This window comes from Triturus cristatus, chromosome 12 (assembly GCF_964204655.1).
Source record: "Triturus cristatus chromosome 12, aTriCri1.1, whole genome shotgun sequence".
Classification (NCBI taxonomy): Eukaryota; Metazoa; Chordata; class Amphibia; order Caudata; family Salamandridae; genus Triturus; species Triturus cristatus.
Genome location: NC_140595.1, coordinates 859,846,729 through 859,856,744, shown reverse-complemented (window position 1 = coordinate 859,856,744; position 10,016 = coordinate 859,846,729). Strand labels below are relative to the sequence as shown.

The window sequence follows — 10,016 nt, the reverse complement described above, 5'->3', positions numbered from 1 at the left end:
ATCTACTCTATATGCACCATAAGCAAGGTAAATGACATGAGGTAATCTCTTTTGGTGAGATATTTTCTGTGTAACATACCATATTAATGCTGGTAGGATCTCGGGAAGCAATTTAACCTCTTTGTCCACACTTCTTTTGCATTCCTTTCTTTGTTATGAAGTTTCAGCAAAGTTGTGTCTGTAATTTATTGGTGAGGAGTCATTTTGCTTTATTCTCCCTCTCCTTCTCGTGATATTTTGAGCCCATTCTCCTGAGAACGTAATGTGCCTTACATATAGTTTTAATTTATCCTCTCCTGGCAATCAACTTTTTCTAGAGCGCTTGCATTCTTCTATTTGGACACTGTCTCTTCCAGCTCACCGATGAGCTTGACTGTGGGTGATTCCATCACGGATTTAAGTTGTGCAACCTCATTTCTCTGAACTTTTGCTCCGTTATTTAGAGCTAGATCTGTTGTCTGCTGGTACTCACAACCAAATTGGCTTTTTGTAAGGAGTTGTAAACCTCCACCCGCTCCTGACCCCTATTTCCTCTGCCTCTTCTACTTCGCTGGCCTTGTAAGTAGACCATGGCCTCTTACGCTCAAGGGCCCTCCACAAACATCCTTCACCCCCAAACAGCCATCTATCAACACGCGGGCTAGCTGGCCCTAAGTGCACTGCACTGCAGCAAAAAGGGAGCAGATCACCATCCGAGGGTGTGTGTTTATCCACACATCAGGCAGGCGCATCTCTTCCAACCACGATTTCCCCCACAATTGAGTCTGATGCTGTTCCCACATACTTATGCTGTGATTGGTCTATGTCAAAAAGTTATTGCCTTTATCCATTTCTGGTGAACAAGGTATTCCCCAAACACGGACTTCTTTTTCACTGCATTGTTTCATTCACCATATTCTTCACTTGGCGTTTGTCTGTTACGTTTCTTGAGTAGCGTGTCTTGTTTTGCTGCTGCTTCTGCCTCTCCCTCCTTGGATCTAAGGGTTGTCTATTGTGGCTCCCATTTGGAGTAATAGTTATGAGTTTTATGGCGGACTAAACGTCTAGTTTCTCTCATTGCACTCCCTCCTACTCAACTGGATCTTTTGATGCTGGTAATATCTGTAGGTATATCACTGTGGACCAATTGGTAAATCTGCCTTACTCCTGCACATATTTGCTGATGGTTCCTTAGATTTGCTAACTCAAAAGTCAACACCAGAATCATTGCAGCTGTAGGGTTTTTCTTGTGTGTACTGACAAATGCGTGCTTGGGTTTGATGACGAACGCCCTTCCCACATTTGGAGCAGGACTATGGTTTTTCTCCTGTGTGTACTCGCTGATGCCTTTTGAATGTTGATAAATGCCTGAAGCTCTTTCCACATTCACTGCAGCTATATGATTTTTCCACTGTGTGTTTGCTGATGAGCTTTTAGATTTGATGAAAAAGTACAGTTCCTACCACATTCACAACAGCTATAAGGTTTTTCTCTGATATGTGTTCGCTGGTGGATCCTTAAATTTGAAGACTGACTACAGCCCTTTCCACAGTCACTGCACATGCATGGTTTTTCCCCGGTGTGTATTCGCTGATGGGCTTTTAGATGTGCTAACATAGTAAAGCTCTTTCCACATTCACTGCATACAAATGGTCTTTCTCCTGTATGTTTTCGTTGATGAACCATTAAAAGTGATAACTGATTGAAGCTTTTCATGCATTCACTCCACCTGTATGGCTTTTCTCCTGTGTGTATTCGCTGGTGGTTCTTTAGATTTGAAGACTGACTGAAGCCCTTTCCACATTCACTGCACACGTATGGTTTTTCTCCTGTATGTGTCCACTGATGCCTTTTGAAGCTTGATACGTCTCTGAAGCTCTTCCCACATTCAAGGCACCTGTATGGTTTTTCTCCCGAGTGTATTCGCTGATGGCTTTTTAGATGTGCTAACATTGTAAAGCTCTTCACACATTCACTGCACCTGAAAGGCCTTTCTCCTGTATGTTTTCGTTGATGAACCATTAAAAGTGACAGGTGATTGAAGCTTTTCATGCATTCATTGCACCTGTATGGTTTTCCTCCTGTGTGTGTTCGCTGATGGATCCTTAGGTTTGAAGACTGACTGAACCCCTTCCCACATTCATTGCACACGTATGGTCTTTCTCCTGTGTGTGCTCGCTGGTGGATCCTTAGGTTTGAAGACTGACTGAACCCCTTCCCACATTCATTGCATACATATGGTTTTTCTCCTGCGCGTACGCGCTGTTGTGTCCTTAGGTATGATTTAGTAAAACCTGTCCCACGTTTATTGCACATCTGTGTTTTTTCGGCTGTGTGTGTCTGATGATGCCTTTTGAAGGTTGATATTTGTCTGAAACTCTGCCAACATTCACTGCATCTATATGGTTTTCCTCCTGCATGTATTTGCTGATGGTTTCTTAGTGTTGATGAACATGTAAAGCTCCTACCACATTCACAACAGCTGTAAGGTTTCTCTCCTGTGTGTGTTCTCTGGTGTCTCCTTAGAACTGAAGAATCAACAAAACTTTTTTCGCATTCTCCACAGGTGTAGGGTTTTTCGCCTGTATGTATTAGCTGATGACCCAGTAGCCGTGAAGATCGATTAAACCTCTTATCACATTCGCTGCAGCAGTAAGGTTTTTCTTGTCTGTGTGTTTGCTGATGGGTGCTTAGATGTGATGACTGAGTGAAGGTCTCCCGACATTCTGTACAGCTGTATATTTTTTTCTCCCCTTTGTGTGTTCCCTGATGGCACTCTAGCTGTGATGACAAACTGCAGCCCTTCTTACATTCACTGCCTGCATATAGTTTTGTTGTTGTGTTTAATGTCTCTGGGCTGAGTTCAATTTTGTTTACAGTGGGGGGTGGCGTTTGCTGATAAACCATAGTGACGAATGACACAAAGCTATGCTTCCCCACATTTAGAACAGACATGTTGGATTTCTTATAGGTGCTTGACAAGTTAATATTTACTAGTGTGAATGCCCCCCATTGATATGTGCATCAACACTTTGGGTTCCGTTTTTGCACTCAGGTGACAGGAAAGTGAACCTTATTGCTGGGACTGAGCATGTTCAGCCAAGGTTTTCCTTTGCAAAGAGCAGACGATTCATTCTTTTATCCTTCCATTGCCTGGTTCACAATCCATGCACTTCAAAGCGTTTGTCTTACTCTGGCTGCTGTGGGCCATCAACTATGTGGGCTTTATAATGGACAAGCACAACAACATGGATGCTATTAACTTCGAGGGAGAAGAGCAGTGGCTAGTAGAACATAACCCCATATTGGCCGTTGCATAGGGTGTGAATATACATCTCTAGTATCACCTTCATTTGTTTTTGTGAATGTGAAATATGAGCTCTGTAATGCAGAGACCGCTCACATTATTGAATCCAAGCCATTGCTCTTAGTTGTCTTTTGGGCCATCAGACTATTCATGCCAGAGTTTTCATACTGCATTATTTTTGTTTCTGATTAACGACAGCTGTAATCTCTGGCTCGCGCTTCAGATAGCTGGTGGGATTCGCTGCTCATTCACAATGTTTGATCTTTACATTTATCCTGGGGTCTGCGGTCTGTTAGACGTAAAGATATTGAAATCACTAAAAGGATAGTTAGCATACAGAAAGCCTAAATAAAAAACATTGTAACATACTACCCTTTAATACCATCTGAAGTATACCTAACATTAGAATGTGCGCCGATACAAGACATCTTTAAATGAATCTCCACCCAAAGTACTCAAGGTGTTAACAAAGTTTTCTAGTATCAAAGGACAGCCCCTACAACCAAATATGAGCAAGGAAAATACAAACTCAATCACAGAAACACATACATCCTAAACACAAGTAACAAAGGCCAAAATGAGGATGGGTTAACAATTTATTTGTTTTTATTTTGAGTTTTTTTTTTTTATAAAGCCTAAACAAAACCAAAGGCTATCGACGCGCTTCGCTTGAGGCACAGGGAGATAAATGCTCTCTGCTGACATGTCTGGTTCTGCAGGCCACGTAACACAAGGGGAGAGATGCAAGGTAAACACATTAAAGGTGCAATGGCCAACAGTACCCAGCCACTTAATTGGACCCTGCCAACTTTGAACCGCAAGGATACTCAAATCCTTGAGTGCCCATTAGACTGGATGAGGAAGCCTCACTAACTAGCTGTGGCATGCTTTCTCACAGGTGATCACATCCCACCCTGGTAAGATGGTACTACCAGGCAGACTCAACCGCATGCAGAGGGAATTCATTAGAATAACTGGATGGGATGGGATCCAGATAAATTAAAAATACCTCAAGGTAAACCTAGGATAATACCTTTATTAGTTGCAATTAAAAACCTACAAGAAGGGATGGTGAATGATTGCCATGACCCAACCATCCATATTGACAACATGTCTCTGCCCACATACATGGCGGCACCAGTCAGAAGCATTCATCATGGCCAAAAGGGGATCTCTAGTTCCTACATCAAATCAGTGCACGGTGAAAGACTGTCAGATTTAAATTCAGAAATGTGACTGTAGTGCTATAATTCTCATATTTTCCTTATTTAGGTATCCCTCATTATACTCTATGTACTTATTTAAATCGAATGCATGTTTTTTCCATTACAAATGCATAGTTACTGACGAGTGAGGAGGTAAGATGGTGTCTGAGTGAGATCGCAGCTCTACCCTCTCCCCCAGCCGGATCTCTAGCTCTCTTACCTGCCGTCTGATGGTGAAATAGTATGTGGGGTGGAATATGCTCAAACACTAGGCCCTGGAGACTGACTGCCGCAACCGGGTTTGTAAATGGAACGCCGGAGCAGGCTGTGCTCGTTGGTACGCACTGGGCCGGCTGCTGCTCTCAGCAGCTTCAATGGATTTATGGCGGTGACTTACTGATTCGAGACTGACCCTCCTCCCTTTTGCTCCGCTGCGAGGGCGCCCACTAACAACACCGGGACAAAGGCAGCAAGCAACGGACTGCGGCTTCAGTTGTTGCTGCTTCATCGCTGATGACCGCACAGCCCCTCCCCCGGCGCAAGACCGCTCTGGAAGGTCAGACTGGCTGTAAGAAAGGGGATAGCTAATCTGGGAAAGGAGAAAAAATTGAGAAAACTAAAACAAGTACATAAGCGAACCTCCAGGGACGTTGGAGGGTCCCAAACCCTAATTGCTAACTTATTCTCCTCCTATGGGACTGCTGACATGTTTTCAGATGGCCAGACAGGGGGGCTGAAAAGCAAACTACCACCAACATTGATGCTCCTCGCGAAAGGCCAAATACCCAGTTGGAAGACCTGCACCTAGAAGAGCGCACAGGGGACTTACAGGAAGGTGATTCTGGCTCTTGGTTACAAATAAATGAAGAGAGCTTCTTAAGAGGCACCGCCTTTGAAATGGGACAATATGAACGAGGCAACTGGAGCAGTAACACCTAGTGATGTTAAGCCCCTGGCTGATAAAGCTACCAAGGGCAAGCCAGAAAGTGACTCTATAGAGCATGCTATGTCCCCCGATGTGCCGGAGAAGTTCTTGTCGGTTACAGATGACCCAGACATCTCTGATTTCAGTACATCTGTCAAGTAGAGAAGGGGGAGCCAAACAGAATAGCAGCTCCGGGCAAGAATATTCAACGTGTCTTCTACAGCAAAGAAAATCTCTCTTCAAAAGGGGGAAGAAAATGAAGGAAAAGACCCCATGTGAAGTATCCGAGAGAGGCAGAACGGGGCACCTGAGGTGGGACTATTTTGCCACACAGCTTAACGCCCCAGGGGAAGGGGAGAAAATGGAAGAGAATTGGCAGAGTCGGCCCTTGCAGGTGCTTGTGGTATATCAGAAGTTAGGAGCATGAGGGATCCCTCTCTCTCTATGATTTTTCAGTCTATAAAAAACTTCCAGGAGGAAGTCAAGAGTGATAACTGTCAAGACCGACTTGCTGCTAAAAAACTGCATGGGTACAATTAGGAAAATCGGGAAAACATGTACAGATATTGCCGAGAGAATAGTCATGGTGGAAAGTCAGACGGAAAGCCTCGAAACAGAAGTGGTGGTCCTTAAGGCTCAGGGTGTAACGCAGGAGGGCATATTAAAGGAGATGATGTGGAAGCTCAAAGAGCAAGAAAACCGGCAACGCTGTAATAACTTATGATTCCTGGGGGTACCGGAAGGGGTCGAGGGAAATTACACTAGAAAATATATGGTCCCCTTATTAAGGGGTGCATTCCTTGAGATGGCCTCATTGGATTGGGACAAAGAAATCCAGCAGCCCCACAGGTTTTCACTAATGTTGTCAAAACGTATCTCTAAAGAACCAGAACGACCACGGGCAATGCTGGTGTACTTCGGCAACTTTTTGCTACGGCAAATGGTTAATGACCTGGACCATCCCACTGCAAAAAAAGAGAACATGAGGGAGTGACCTTTTTCAATAGACCGGACTTTGCTCATGCCACAGTAGAACTAAGGTGGCGTTTAAGGCAGCTCTTTGCTCAATTCCAAAAATTGGGAGTCAAGGTTTATCTGCAGAACCCGGCCCAGGTGAAGACTGTCTTCAGGGGAGAAACTTGTAGTTTCATTTCAGAAATTCAGGCATACCTAAAAGATATCAGGGGTGAGTCCGGGAGTGGGGTTTAGTGAAGCCGGGTATTATTTAGGGTTAACGGTGTCACCCGTGATGGAAAGGAAAAGAAAGTCTGTTTGGGGTGGTGCTAGAATAGACCGATTCCCTTTTGATTTTGTTGGATGGCAAATCAATGAATGATTGATTGATTTAACCTTTTGGGTGGCTGGTGAGAAGTGGGGGAGAGGTGGGGGTGGAATTGTGTCAGATGTCATCATCCTGGCTCAGGCAGGGGCCTGGTTGCCTTTGTTTTTGGTGGTGGGAGGTTGGGTGGGTTTGGTTGTGGGAGGTTGGGTGGGTTTGGGGGGGCTCAGATGGGTGGGTGGCTCGCATGCTGGTGGGCGGGGTTTGTGTTTCACGGTTATTTTTTGTAGCAAACATGGTCTTCGGGAGTAAGTTGATATGCACTATGATTTTCTTTCCTGAGAACGCATGGGTAAATTACGTATAGCTACCATTAATATCTGTGGGCTAAACAACCTTAAGAAGCGATAGAATGTTGCGATGGGGTTACAATTGGTAGCAGCATACATTATATGTATGCAAGAGACCCATATGGATGGTGCATAGCTCCACCTATTAAATTTGATGGGATATAGGCTGGTTGGGGGGACAACACAGAACACCCGGACGCATGGTATGGCTATTTTGGTGTGCAATACCAACCTGCAATTTATTCGCATAATTGCCGATAAATTTGGCCGAGATTACGTGCTTGTCTCTCACTCTTTAATCCATAACTGCTCATTAGCAATAACTCCTCGTATACTCTCGGATCATAACCCACTAGTGGTAGAAATCAAGGGGGAAGAATTCAAAGGGAATATCTTGGAGTTTTGAGTGAGCTTTACTGGTCAATGAAAATTACAGTAATCATATGATGAAGTGGATCCCTATATTTTTTTCAAGATAACTTGGGGAGCACAGCAATAGACATTTATGGGATTACCTGAAGGCAGAGATACTGAGGGAAACTTTAAGTTCTCGCTGGATGTCAATAGGTAAGGGCGACATCTATTATGGGATCTTCAAGCGGATTTGGCTCAGGTTGAAGAGGATCTGGTTATGGCCTTACGACAGGGGGGTGACTTGGGGGAAGCCCAAGCAAAGGTGGCAATGTCTAAATATGCTAGTCAGGAAATCATGGCTAAAAAGGCCGCCGATAAGCTTACTGTTTGGAAAGAAAAATCCTACGAATGCAGATCAGGCACCACCTGGCCATTGGAACTAGGCAACCAAATATGCAAAATCTAATCTGGGAGATTCGGGATCCTATTGTGGGATTGATCACTGACCCAGTCAAAATTAGGGCATCTTTTCATCAATACTACCAAACTTTATACTTGGACAATGTCATGGGGAGCCCTGGGGAGATTAAGGAATATTTAGACGCAATTCCCCACTACCAATTTTCTCTTGCAGACCCAGAGCAGTTAGTAATTACCCACAGTGGATAGAGATCCTTTTGTGGATGAACAGTCTTCCAAGCGGTAAAGCTACTGATGCGTATAGTATTCCCACTGGATTTTATAGGCTATTCGCTCAACAACTTAAGGAGTGCATGATTAAATTGTTTGATCATGTTTTTAAGGGAGGAAGGCCTCAAGTTCCTGGCCGTCTGCCAAAATTGTGGTAGTCCCCCAAAAAATAAGCTGATAGTGGAACTTGGATCCTACCGCCCAATCACCTTGATCAATTGTGATTCTAAAATATACACTAAGATCCTGGCTTTTCGTTTAGCGCCAATGTTACACAAGGTTGTATCAGCTCGACAACATGGGTTTATCCCAGGGAGGGGGGACAATAGATCATGTACGGAGGGTGATCTCGCTTTTTGATGCCACCTGTATAACAGGAGATCCAATAGCCTTAATTTTACTTGACGCAGAAAAAGCCTTTGACAGGGTCTCCTGGCAATTTTTGAGGGCAGCGCTGTCAAGGGTGAGTATCGGTGAAGGTTTCATCCAAGCAATTAAAATGCCATATCACCATCCGGTGGCTATGGTATGTGTGAACATTGCATTGTCAGACCCATTCTCAATATCACGAGGGACTCGGCAAGGCTGAACATGCTCTCTGCTTCTGTTTGCTATTTACATCGATCCCCTGATATGTAGGCTTGAAACAGCGGCGCAATCTTAGCCATCCAGACACCAGGGTGGGAAACAAAGGTGTTGGCTTATGTCGACGATATTAACCTTGTGACTGCTGATCCCTTAAATGCCCTCAAGGAGGTAAAAGAGGCTGAAAAGTTTGGGAAATTTTCAGGCTATGCCCTTAACCGAAATAATACCCAGATTGTTATTAATGAAAATAATAATTAGTCAAAAAAGAACAGGACAACCGACCAGGGTCCAGCTCAACCAAAACTCATGTATCATGAACAGTCAAAATTTGGTGCAAAGCACTTCCTGCACCTGTCGTCCAAAAGTGCAAGTCAGATCACAATGTTCATCGAAAGGAGGAAGGTGCACTCGTTGGAATCAAACACAGAATCAGGTAGTCCAAGAAATAAAATAATTCTTTCTTTATTCTGATAATTTTTAACACGAACAGCACACAGCCAACGCGTTTCGTTCCAAGCAGGAACTTCGTCAGGGCTTTACATGTAGTTGGTTCCCGGTTTCCACCCCTGTTGCCACAGGGAACATGATCAATTCCGTGGAACCAAAAAACATTGTCATTAGGATGAGTGTCCCTATAATGGTCACTAAGAGGGTAGCGACCATCCTTATTGATAATGGCTCTCCGATGTTCCTGCAGTCGTACCTTTAGGGGGCGTATGGTACTGCCCACATAAATGATGCCACAGTCACAACCAAGAACATATCACGTGAGTGGTATTACAATTTATGAAATGATTGATCTTATAGGATTTAGGATTCTTGTATGAAAAGGTACTTGTTTTATTACGGCCAAACGGGCACATATTACATGAGCCACAGATATGGAAACCTAAGGGTCTTGGTGGTAACCAGGTAGATGGTCCCTGCTTGTTAATCACATAGCTGGGGCATAAAGTTTCCCGTAATGTTCTACCTCTAAGGTATGTCAATATCGGAGTATCTGAAATACTTTTTTTCAGACCAGGTACCTCTAATAATAAATTCCAATTCTTTTTCAAGATGTTCCTAACTTTATCACTATTCACATTATATTGCATGACCAGACTTACTGGTCTATCAGGGGCAATATCCTTGATTTTCATTGGTTATCTTTCAAAGTTACCTCTCTTGTAAGGGAGTTTGCCTTATCAAGGGCTTTGGATAGAACCTTATCTGTATAGCCCCTTTTTAGAAATCTTTGCTCACATTCGTAAAGGTTCCTATGATATGGATCTTCCTGACTACAATTTCTTCGGATTCTGGTCATTTCCCCAAAAGGGATGTTGTTAATAACCGATTT

General features: G+C 43.8%; 1 pseudogene; it reads right to left on the bottom strand.

Moving 5' to 3' along the window:
• Positions 1-1,292: 1,292 nt before the first annotated feature.
• LOC146783119 (uncharacterized) lies at positions 1,293-2,886 on the bottom strand (annotated as a pseudogene).
• Between the last annotated feature and the right edge of the window lie 7,130 nt (positions 2,887-10,016).